We start from the raw sequence: 10,614 nt of genomic DNA on the forward strand, positions 1-10,614 counted from the left end.
ATGAAAAATCTTTCACAAATCATTGACAATTCCTTTAAAGCATCCTTAAATCATAAATTCATCTCTTTATAAATCATGCATAAATCTTTTATAAATTCATTATCATAATTCATAAGTTCATAAGATTTTCTTCATAACACCATAGTCAAAATTATGAATTATGCATGTGTTCCTATGAATCAATTGGGAAGCAACGCATTGGAAGTAAAATATATTTTCTTGAAACTCTTTTAAAATAATGCACTTGAAAATAAAGATAATAATACATTCTTGAAATACTTCTTGAAAATAATGTAACTAAAACTGAATATACTTTCTTGAATTCATTCTTGAAATACTTCTTTAAATCTTATGCAAATTTAATTCATGAACATAATACATATGAAATACTACGACAAGGTTTTCAAATAACTTTGATTAAAAGTGAATCCATGTGGTATAAGAGAATGAACCATAAATCAATAATCATTAATAAATGATAAAAGGAATTCGAAATCATAGAATCTTGGATAAAAACCCTAGGTTTGATCTTAAAAACATATATTTTAGGAGTAGAACATGAGGAAGAACAAAGTTCCTTATGAGTTTAACAATCTTACATAACTTAAATGCTCCAAAAATCTTGAAGAAGAACCCTAATTTGAAGAACAATGATCACAAAATCTTTCTTAAGATTGTTGAATTAGTTTCTTGAAAATCCTATGACCAGAATTGAGATTTTTATTATTGATCATGATTATAAGAAGGAATTTGAGTTGGAAAGATTGAAATAATTGGAGAAGGACTTACTTTGAAGAAGAATCTTGAAAAATATTTGGATAAACATTGCTTGAAGAAGAATCTTGAAATATATTTGAAAGAATCTTACTTAGAATTCTTATTCTTTGATCTTCCTAATAATTTTGTATTTGGGTTTGGATAAGAGAATAAATAATAAAAAAGATGGAAACAGAATTGTTGAGGGCTTCATGGGAGATAAGAAATTTGATTTTAAGGTTTCCCTAGTTGTATAAGGAGAAGAAAATAACTTTAGAATTTTCCCACGGCTAAAAAGAAACTGCAGTACATTATTTAGTTAAATGATCATTACTCTTTACTTTGAACTCGGAATGAAGCAAATTTTGTGGTATTAAAAAAATAATTCAAAGAAAAGCTTCATAAGTCGACCCAAACCAACCACATAATATAAAGTAGATATTCAAAAAAATAAACATGTAATATAATAGTTATATCACCCCAAGTCTCTATCCACATGCTTTCACCCTCCCACATATAATGTCATAACTAATGCACCTTGATCCCATGCCTCTCTATTACACCACCATAATATCAAATAATACCTTAACCCTTCTACCACATATATATTACGAATACAATACCACCACTAGACCTATCAAACAACCTACTACTCTCTTAAGTTCTCATGTCAACTTCTTGGCCCTTTTTGAAACAATACCTGAATGTGGTGCCTTAGAACAACTTATCCATCTTGAATCACATCCCCATAATAGGATAAGTTCCAAAACATTAGACAACCATAAAAAGTCCCAACACTTAGACAAAGCACCACATCCAACTAGTTATCAACCTAATTTAAGAACCACCATTTCAATAACCAAAATATACACCACTATAATCACAAGTATAACATAGCCTAGATTTCCAGTTCTTACCCATACTTAATTGTAACATAACCACAAGTATAACATCGCCTAGATTTCTAGTCCTTACCCATACTTAATTGAAACATGAAACATGCCCAGATGATCACATACAAGCAACACCTCATATCAACTCTCCTTCGTAGCAACCCATACCACTTAAAGATCCAACATACATACATCACATTATCAAAAGGTAAGCGCGGTCCACTCATGGAAGAATAATTTAACACATCAATTCTCTCAAGGAACCCATACACAAATTATTAGAGTATCGATGCGGCAACCAACTAGTTAATATACTAGGTGTAGTATTCAAGTCAAATGATAGTAATTATATTAGGTGTGGTATCCGATCCAAGCATTAGTAATAATACCAGGCATGATATTCCAGCTAACTAGTAATCACATATAATCATCCACAATATGTAATAACCCTCTATGTCATTTCAGTATATATGCCTTATGTTCATCGTTTTGAGTTTCATGTAGCGACCCCAAGTTATTTATGACTTTCTAGGACCAATATTTTGGTCACCTGATCGTTTATTTTGTTTTTACAAAAGTTATGTGTTTTGGAGCTTTTGAACCTTGAACAATTATTTTTATCAAAAGTGCAAAAGATGACCTCAAAATCACATTCCAATGATTTCATTAGCTCCAAAAGGGTCATTTATGAGTAGTATCATGGTCGGCATGACTCCCAAGACTTTTTGTACGCATTTATGCCATTAGGTATTTTAACTGTCAAGTTAATTCCTAACAATGACTTTAGTAAATATTTGGAGTAATGAGATCGAATGAGAATTTCCTTAGCGTGGTTAGATTTAGTATGCTGAGTTTGGTTTGGGGTGGCCCTTTATACGGATCTCGAGGCTCTAAACTAATTTTGAGTTCTTTTGTGGATTTTGGATTAAAATAGAGATTGGGGGTGGGCCCACTTTTGCTGAGATAACCATTTATGGAATTTTGGAATACTCATTGAGTCTGGAATATCTAATTTGGTGGGGTTGCGTACCTTAGTTACATGCACGGGGTTCTAAGCTAATTTGGGATACCCCGTTGGATATTTGGGAACTTTCCAAACCACTTGATATGCATCAAGTGGTGTAGAAGAAAATTGGTCCTCATGATTGTAGACCTTGGGTCAAGTTCGTGCAAACTAGGAAAGTTGGTCACCACGTTCCTGAGGTCTTGTCTGCATTTGCGAAGGGTTAGGCTGCCTGGTCTTCACGTTCATGGGTACCTAACCATGATTGAAGACCCCTGGTTCCTTGGCCTTCGCGTTCATGGGCTCCTTGCCGCATTCATGAAGGGAAACTTCTCCAAGCTCAGTGATTGCGGTCCCTTTAGGCCATATTCACGAAGAGTAAAACCGTGTGGTGTTTTATTTAAAGACAAGATGCAATCAACTTGGGTATCAAAATTTCAAACAATGACATTTTATCCGTGCTCAGAAATGGGTGTTTCAAAGTCCTTCGCGTTCAAAATTATTGAGTCTACGCTTTAGAGGGTTCTGAAGTTTTTGAGGCCTTGTCATTGGTGATGAATTATTCTTTAAGATGTCTGCCTTAGCACATGAAGAAAGGAATTAAATCATCAACAAAAACGAGTAGTCGGTGCATCGCTGAAAAGTTCCGTGATTTAGCACCTTATCGCCCAGTGATCCAAAACATGAAGATGCTTGGACTAAGCGTGTACAACCTCGGAAGTTCCTTGACTTATACTAGAGCCTCATGTAATAGATAATGTTAATTCAATACCTAAACTGATATATTCAACTTGATTAGGAGGAATTAAGACCTAAACGTCAAGGGAAAACCATGACGTTCGGAGATGTGTGAAGATGACTTAGTGTACCTTAAGGTGTTTCAAGGGGTTTAAAGAGTCGTATAAAATCCAAACTTGGTGAAAAAGCTTAGGGTATACATTAGGGTATGTTTAGGGTCAAAACGTTTGGGTACGACTACCTGAGGATCACCCTAAGATCCCTCTAGGAGGACCCAAACAATTGACCCAAGAAACTATTCAAAATAGTGTGCAAATGACGCCCCGTCAATTGACACACGCTTTTTCACTTGGAGTCATGAGTCCATACATAGAAATCGGAGCCAAGGCTCCATTTTGACAAGTCTCTAAACTAAATGATGCCTTTGCAAGACGGTTTGTTCATGGAACGATAAACCGTCGACTTGAAGCCGTCGATGGTGCATGTGAACTGGTTCAAGTCAGTGTGAAGCCAAGGCTGTCACAACCTGGGAGCACCCCCTAGAAGTAACCGATTTCATCGTCCTTGGAGAGGACTAAGAATAACCTCTTAGCATTTGTCATTACATATCATAGGTTAAATTGCAAAAAATTTAAAACTTTTCATATATATCTATCATATGAGGTTTACATAAATCTCTTGCTTATACATAATATATACATATGGAGATTACATAGACTCCTCTAATAGGAAGAACTACATAGGCTTATACTTTTATTTCACATACATAATATATAAAAAATATTCTAAGAGGTTATTCGTAGTCCTCTCCAAGAATATATTTTGTACTCAATCTAACCTCTTAGCACTACATGTCACTTTTAAACCATCTAGATTGAGTACAAAAGTCGGGCATAGCCCATACTTCATTACAACAAAAGACACATATAGGCATAAACAATAATATTCTTCAAATGAAAGGAAAAGAAAGAAATTGTCTTTTAGACTAAAACAACATCAATAGATAAATAGTGGCATCGTCCTCGGAAGGTGAGGACCTACCAAACTTGGAGAATGAGAGTCCAAGTTATCTTGCAATGACCCTCTAAAATCTCAACGACCGAAACCTACATAATTGTAGAAACATAGAGATAGGGGTTAGTACACACTTGTACTAAGTATGGAAACCTGCACATAAAACATTTGAAATAATGCTAAAAGGGACATTTGTTCAAAATCATGCCAAGTTACTTTGAAAAGCCTCATGCACAATCAAGAACCCATACAAGCCAATAATCACATATTCTTTTAAGTCAAAGCTATATACAACACAATACAAACATCATAAAGTATAACCAAGTCAACATGTATCATAATATATTTGAGTACATAACCAAACTAAATCCAACATCATGACAATAATAAAGCATGTATAAAAGTTTATAACATTACAAAATATACAAGACCCTTACTCATAACCCACAATCAAGTCCACAAGTGTAATGACAAAGTAAATCCCCATAACCTTACTCAACCAAGTATACCCAACAAAGGATCACAAGCAATGTCTAGACTCAGATAACATAGCATTAAGAGTAATCACCATCATGTATAGCAATATAGACTAATAGCATGTTCATATATGAAACTAACATCATATAGGATCATCAACATGTAAAGTCATCATATGCATAATATTTACTTTATAAAACATAAGAACAACCTTCTAGTACTTCCCTCGAGGCCAACTACTGTAATGTATAAGTAGAGTCATATACCCCTACTGATACAAAGTCAAACCCCTTAAGTCACCCTAATTAGTGTTCATTTTGTTACTTCATTTTACTTTCGGGTACATTTGCCTTAACCGACGTAGATCATATGAGATAAATATGAAATTTGGTGTTATGAAACCCTACACCGAAAAAAGTTGGAATACTTACCAAGGTAGTACCAAAACATGAACATTGCATTCTAGGTAGATCCACTAGCTAGTATTCCTATGGGGGCAACACAGATCAAGAACTAAGAGATATATATGACAATGTAAGACCCCCAAAATGAATTAAGGTGTCTAGAGACTCACATGTGCCTAATAAGCTTGTTAAAATTTTAATTAAGTGTTTTAAAGCATGTAGGATTTATTTAAAGTCAAACGTCCAAGACGTTCATAAGTTAGCCCTTGGACGTACTTGCGTGTGCTTAGCATGTTTTGATGTATTACGTGTGTTGTTTGATGTTCAAACTGGTATGGAAGGTCCTTTACATGTATAAGAATGTATTTACACTTGAAAATCTGGGTACAAATTCCCAAGGGTCCCGCAAAAAGCCCATAAGGAGGACCCAAAGTCTGCCTAGAAACTACCTTGATAGTGTCTACCTACGCCTAGAAAACGACGGCCAGTAGGTGTGATGACGCCCCGTCGATGGGATGGTGTCGTTCCATACTTAGACTAGGAGCCAAATCAAACAATGTCGAGCCTCAAACCCAAACAAATACCATCATAAAGGCCCGTCGATGGGCCTACGGGGCGTAGGTTGATCCGTCGATGTAGCCTACAATCCAACTGCCAAGCGCACTGTTTCATTAAGGGGTGAATGGAAAATTCAACCCACTTCCTAAGCTTAACCTATGAGGTTAATTTAGCTATTTTGGGTATAATAAGTTAGTTGTAAGTATCAAAACCCCAAAACCAATTCATATTTCAAAATTAGACCTTCCTTTCCCAAAGAAACCTCTCTAGAAACCTGCATTGGAGATGAATCTCAAGAAAAGCTTGGAGCTTGGATTCACATGGATTCTTCGTGAAGATTCTGGTGGTTGTATCCTTCAATGAGGTATGGTGATCCTTCCTCTTTAGATAATCTTTCATCTAAAGAGCTCTTTCCAATGTTTTTCAATGAAAGTTCATGATCAAATTTCCTAGTTTTCAATCTAGCGATGGGTTCTTTCTCAAATTGATTTCAAAAGCATGTTCATGATAAATTGATGATAATGTACTGATTTTAAATTGAATTTCAATCCAATTTCACAATGAACCCATTTTCCCACCAATTCTTAATTTAGCCTATGTTATGGGCATTGTGATCTTGATTCTCTGTTAATTGAATTATAATTCTAGCATGTTGAATTGCTTATATCTACTACCGATTATGTATATTGAATGTGAATTTTTGATGAGTGATCCATGTTTATCAAGGTTTGAGGATTTGAATGATATTGACCTATGTTCTTCTATCTTCTATTGATTGTTAATGTAGAGCACTTGATATGATCTTGATTTTATGGCAATTGAAGTATGATATCGTTTAGGTTTTGTTCTCTTTAGCTACTGCCCTTAAAGTATTATTGATGCATTATAAGCATTGATCATTAATGATCAAAGCAAGGGAGATTTGGTAAGGTTGCTCTATTTATCACATCCCGAGAGCACACCCGTGAAGATATGACACTCTCGGAGTGAGACACAGCGTACTTGACCTTTCGGAGGTCTTGTACAAGCCCTTTGACATCATTCATTGGATACATGTATGAAAAGTAGTGCAGAATTAAAAACTTCTCATACGAAATATCTTAATCTCAATATATGTCAATCTTAGACTCAAGAATTTTGTACATGGCCCATACAATACGGAATATAGAATTAATTAGTCTATTACAATACTTTGAATAAAAGAATTCTAAGATAGTTATATCCTCAAGTCAAGTGAGTACATACTTCAACTTGCTTGAAAGAATCCTAGTTTCCAATCTTTGCTTCAAGACGCTTCTCACCTTCCACCTACACCTTTAGATATAACAAAATGTATGCAATTAGTACAATGCATGTACTACGTATGAAATAATGTATAAAATCATGAAAACAGACATTTATGAGAATCATTCTTTTTTTATTATAACTTCATAAACAAGTATAAAAGATCACATTAAGTTAACCTAAGCACATATAGTCACCTTTAACAATATAACATACTATTACTTCAATTCACATAAACATGAGACCCTCCTATCAAAGGTTATTCTAAGGCTCACTTGAGTGAGTTATGAAGCGACCGCCCATACAATCCCTTCACACCCACTTAAGAGATACTTTAGACTACCTAGGATAAGATCATTCTCACTTCATATAATAGCATATATATGATATTATATTCCCTAAGGTTATCAAAAGACTTACTTGAGTAATGCAATAAGAGAATGATCATAACCCCTCTCCAAGATTACCTAAATAATTCTTAAGACTACCTAAGTTTAGATCATGTTTACTTTATCAATTCACTTTCCCTATCTTGAGTAAATCTTAAGACATCCCTAGGTAAGATAAGAAGTGACCATTCCTATTCCCCCTTCACACCTCAACTAGACAATCCTTGAACTACTCTAGGTAAGTAGTTATTCATTAACATACTTTCCAACTTAAGTCATAATCTTTATTAGTTCATTAAGAGATATTCATCACATAAGGACATTCAAGAAATGGTCTTGGATAAGACCTAAGGACTCACTCACTTACATCTTTAAAGCCTAATCATGAAATGCCTAGATAATAATAATAATAATAATAATAATAATAATAATAATAATAATAATAATAATAATAATAAAAATAATAATAATAAAAATAATAATAATAATAATAATAATAATAATAATAATAATAATAATAATAATAATAATAAATAATAATAATAAAAATAATAATAATAATAATAATAATAATAATAATAATAATAATAATAATAATAATTATTAATAATAATAATAATAATAATAATAATAATAATAATAATAATAATAATAATAATAATAATAATAATAATAATAATAATAATAATAATAATAATAATAATAATAATAATAATAATAATAATAATAATAATAATAATAATAATAATAATAATAATAATAATAATAATAATAATAATAATAATAATATAATAATAATAATAATAATAATAATAATAATAATAATAATAATAATAATAATAATAATAATAATAATAATAATAATAATAATAATAATAACAATAATAATAACAATAATAATAATAATAATAATAATAATAATAATAATAATAACAATAATAATAATAATAATAATAATAATAATAATAATAATAATAATAATAATAATAATAATAATAATAATAATAATAATAATAATAATAATAATATAATAATAATAATAATAATAATAATAATAATAATAATAATAATAATAATAATAATAATAATAATAATAATAATAATAATAATAATAATAATAATAATAATAATAATAATAATAATAATAATAATAATAATAATAATAATAATAATAATAATAATAATAATAATAATAATAATAATAATAATAATAATAATAATAATAATAATAATAATAATAATAATAATAATAATAATAATAATAATAATAATAATAATAATAATAATAATAATAATAATAATAATAATAATAATAATAATAATAATAATAATAATAATAATAATAATAATAATAATAATAATAATAATAATAATAATAATAATAATAATAATAATAATAATAATAATAATAATAATAATAATAATAATAATAATAATAATAATAATAATAATAATAATAATAATAATAATAATAATAATAATAATAATAATAATAATAATTAATAATAATAATAATAATAATAATAATAATAATAATAATAATAATAATAATAATAATAATAATAATAATAATAATAATAATAATAATAATAATAATAATAATAATAATAATAATAATAATAATAATAATAATAATAATAATAATAATAATAATAATAATAATAATAATAATAATAATAATAATAATAATAATAATAATAATAATAATAATAATAATAATAATAATAATAATAATAATAATAATAATAATAATAATAATAATAATAATATAATAATAATAATAATAATAATAATAATAATAATAATAATAATAATAATAATAATAATAATAATAATAATAATAATAATAATAATAATAATAATAATAATAATAATAATAATAATAATAATAATAATAATAATAATATAATAATAATAATAATAATAATAATAATAATAATAATAATAATAATAATAATAATAATAATAATAATAATAATAATAATAATAATAATAATAATAATATAATAATAATAATAATAATAATAATAATAATAATAATAATAATAATAATAATAATAATAATAATAATAATAATAATAATAATAATAATAATAATAATAATAATAATAATAATAATAATAATAATAATAATAATAATAATAATAATAATAATAATAATAATAATAATAATAATAATAATAATAATAATAATAATAATAATAATAATAATAATAATAATAATAATAATAATATAATAATAATAATAATAATAATAATAATAATAATAATAATAATAATAATAATAATAATAATAATAATAATAATAATAATAATAATAAATAATAATAATAATAATAATAATAATAATAATAATAATAATAATAATAATAATAATTAATAATAATAATAATAATAATAATAATAATAATAATAATAATAATAATAATAATAATAATAATAATAATAATAATAATAATAATAATAATAATAATAATAATAATAATAATAATAATAATAATAATAATAATAATAATAATAATAATAATAATAATAATATAATAATAATAATAATAATAATAATAATAATAATAATAATAATAATAATAATAATAATAATAATAATAATAATAATAATAATAATAATAATAATAATAATAATAATAATAATAATAATAATAATAATAATAATAATAATAATAATAATAATAATAATAATAATAATAATAATAATAATAATAATAATAATAATAATAATAATAATAATAATAATAATAATAATAATAATAATAATAATAATAATAATAATAATAATAATAATAATAATAATAATAATAATAATAATAATAATAATAATAATAATAATAATAATAATAATAATAATAATAATAATAATAATAATAATAATAATAATAATAATAATAATAATAATAATAATAATAATAATAATAATAATAATAATAATAATAATAATAATAATAATAATAATAATAATAATAATAATAATAATAATAATAATAATAATAATAATAATAATAATAATAATAATAATAATAATAATAATAATAATAATAATAATAATAATAATAATAATAATAATAATAATAATAATAATAATA

Source organism: Solanum lycopersicum, chromosome 5, assembly GCF_036512215.1.
Source record: "Solanum lycopersicum chromosome 5, SLM_r2.1".
In the NCBI taxonomy this organism is placed as follows: domain Eukaryota; kingdom Viridiplantae; phylum Streptophyta; class Magnoliopsida; order Solanales; family Solanaceae; genus Solanum; species Solanum lycopersicum.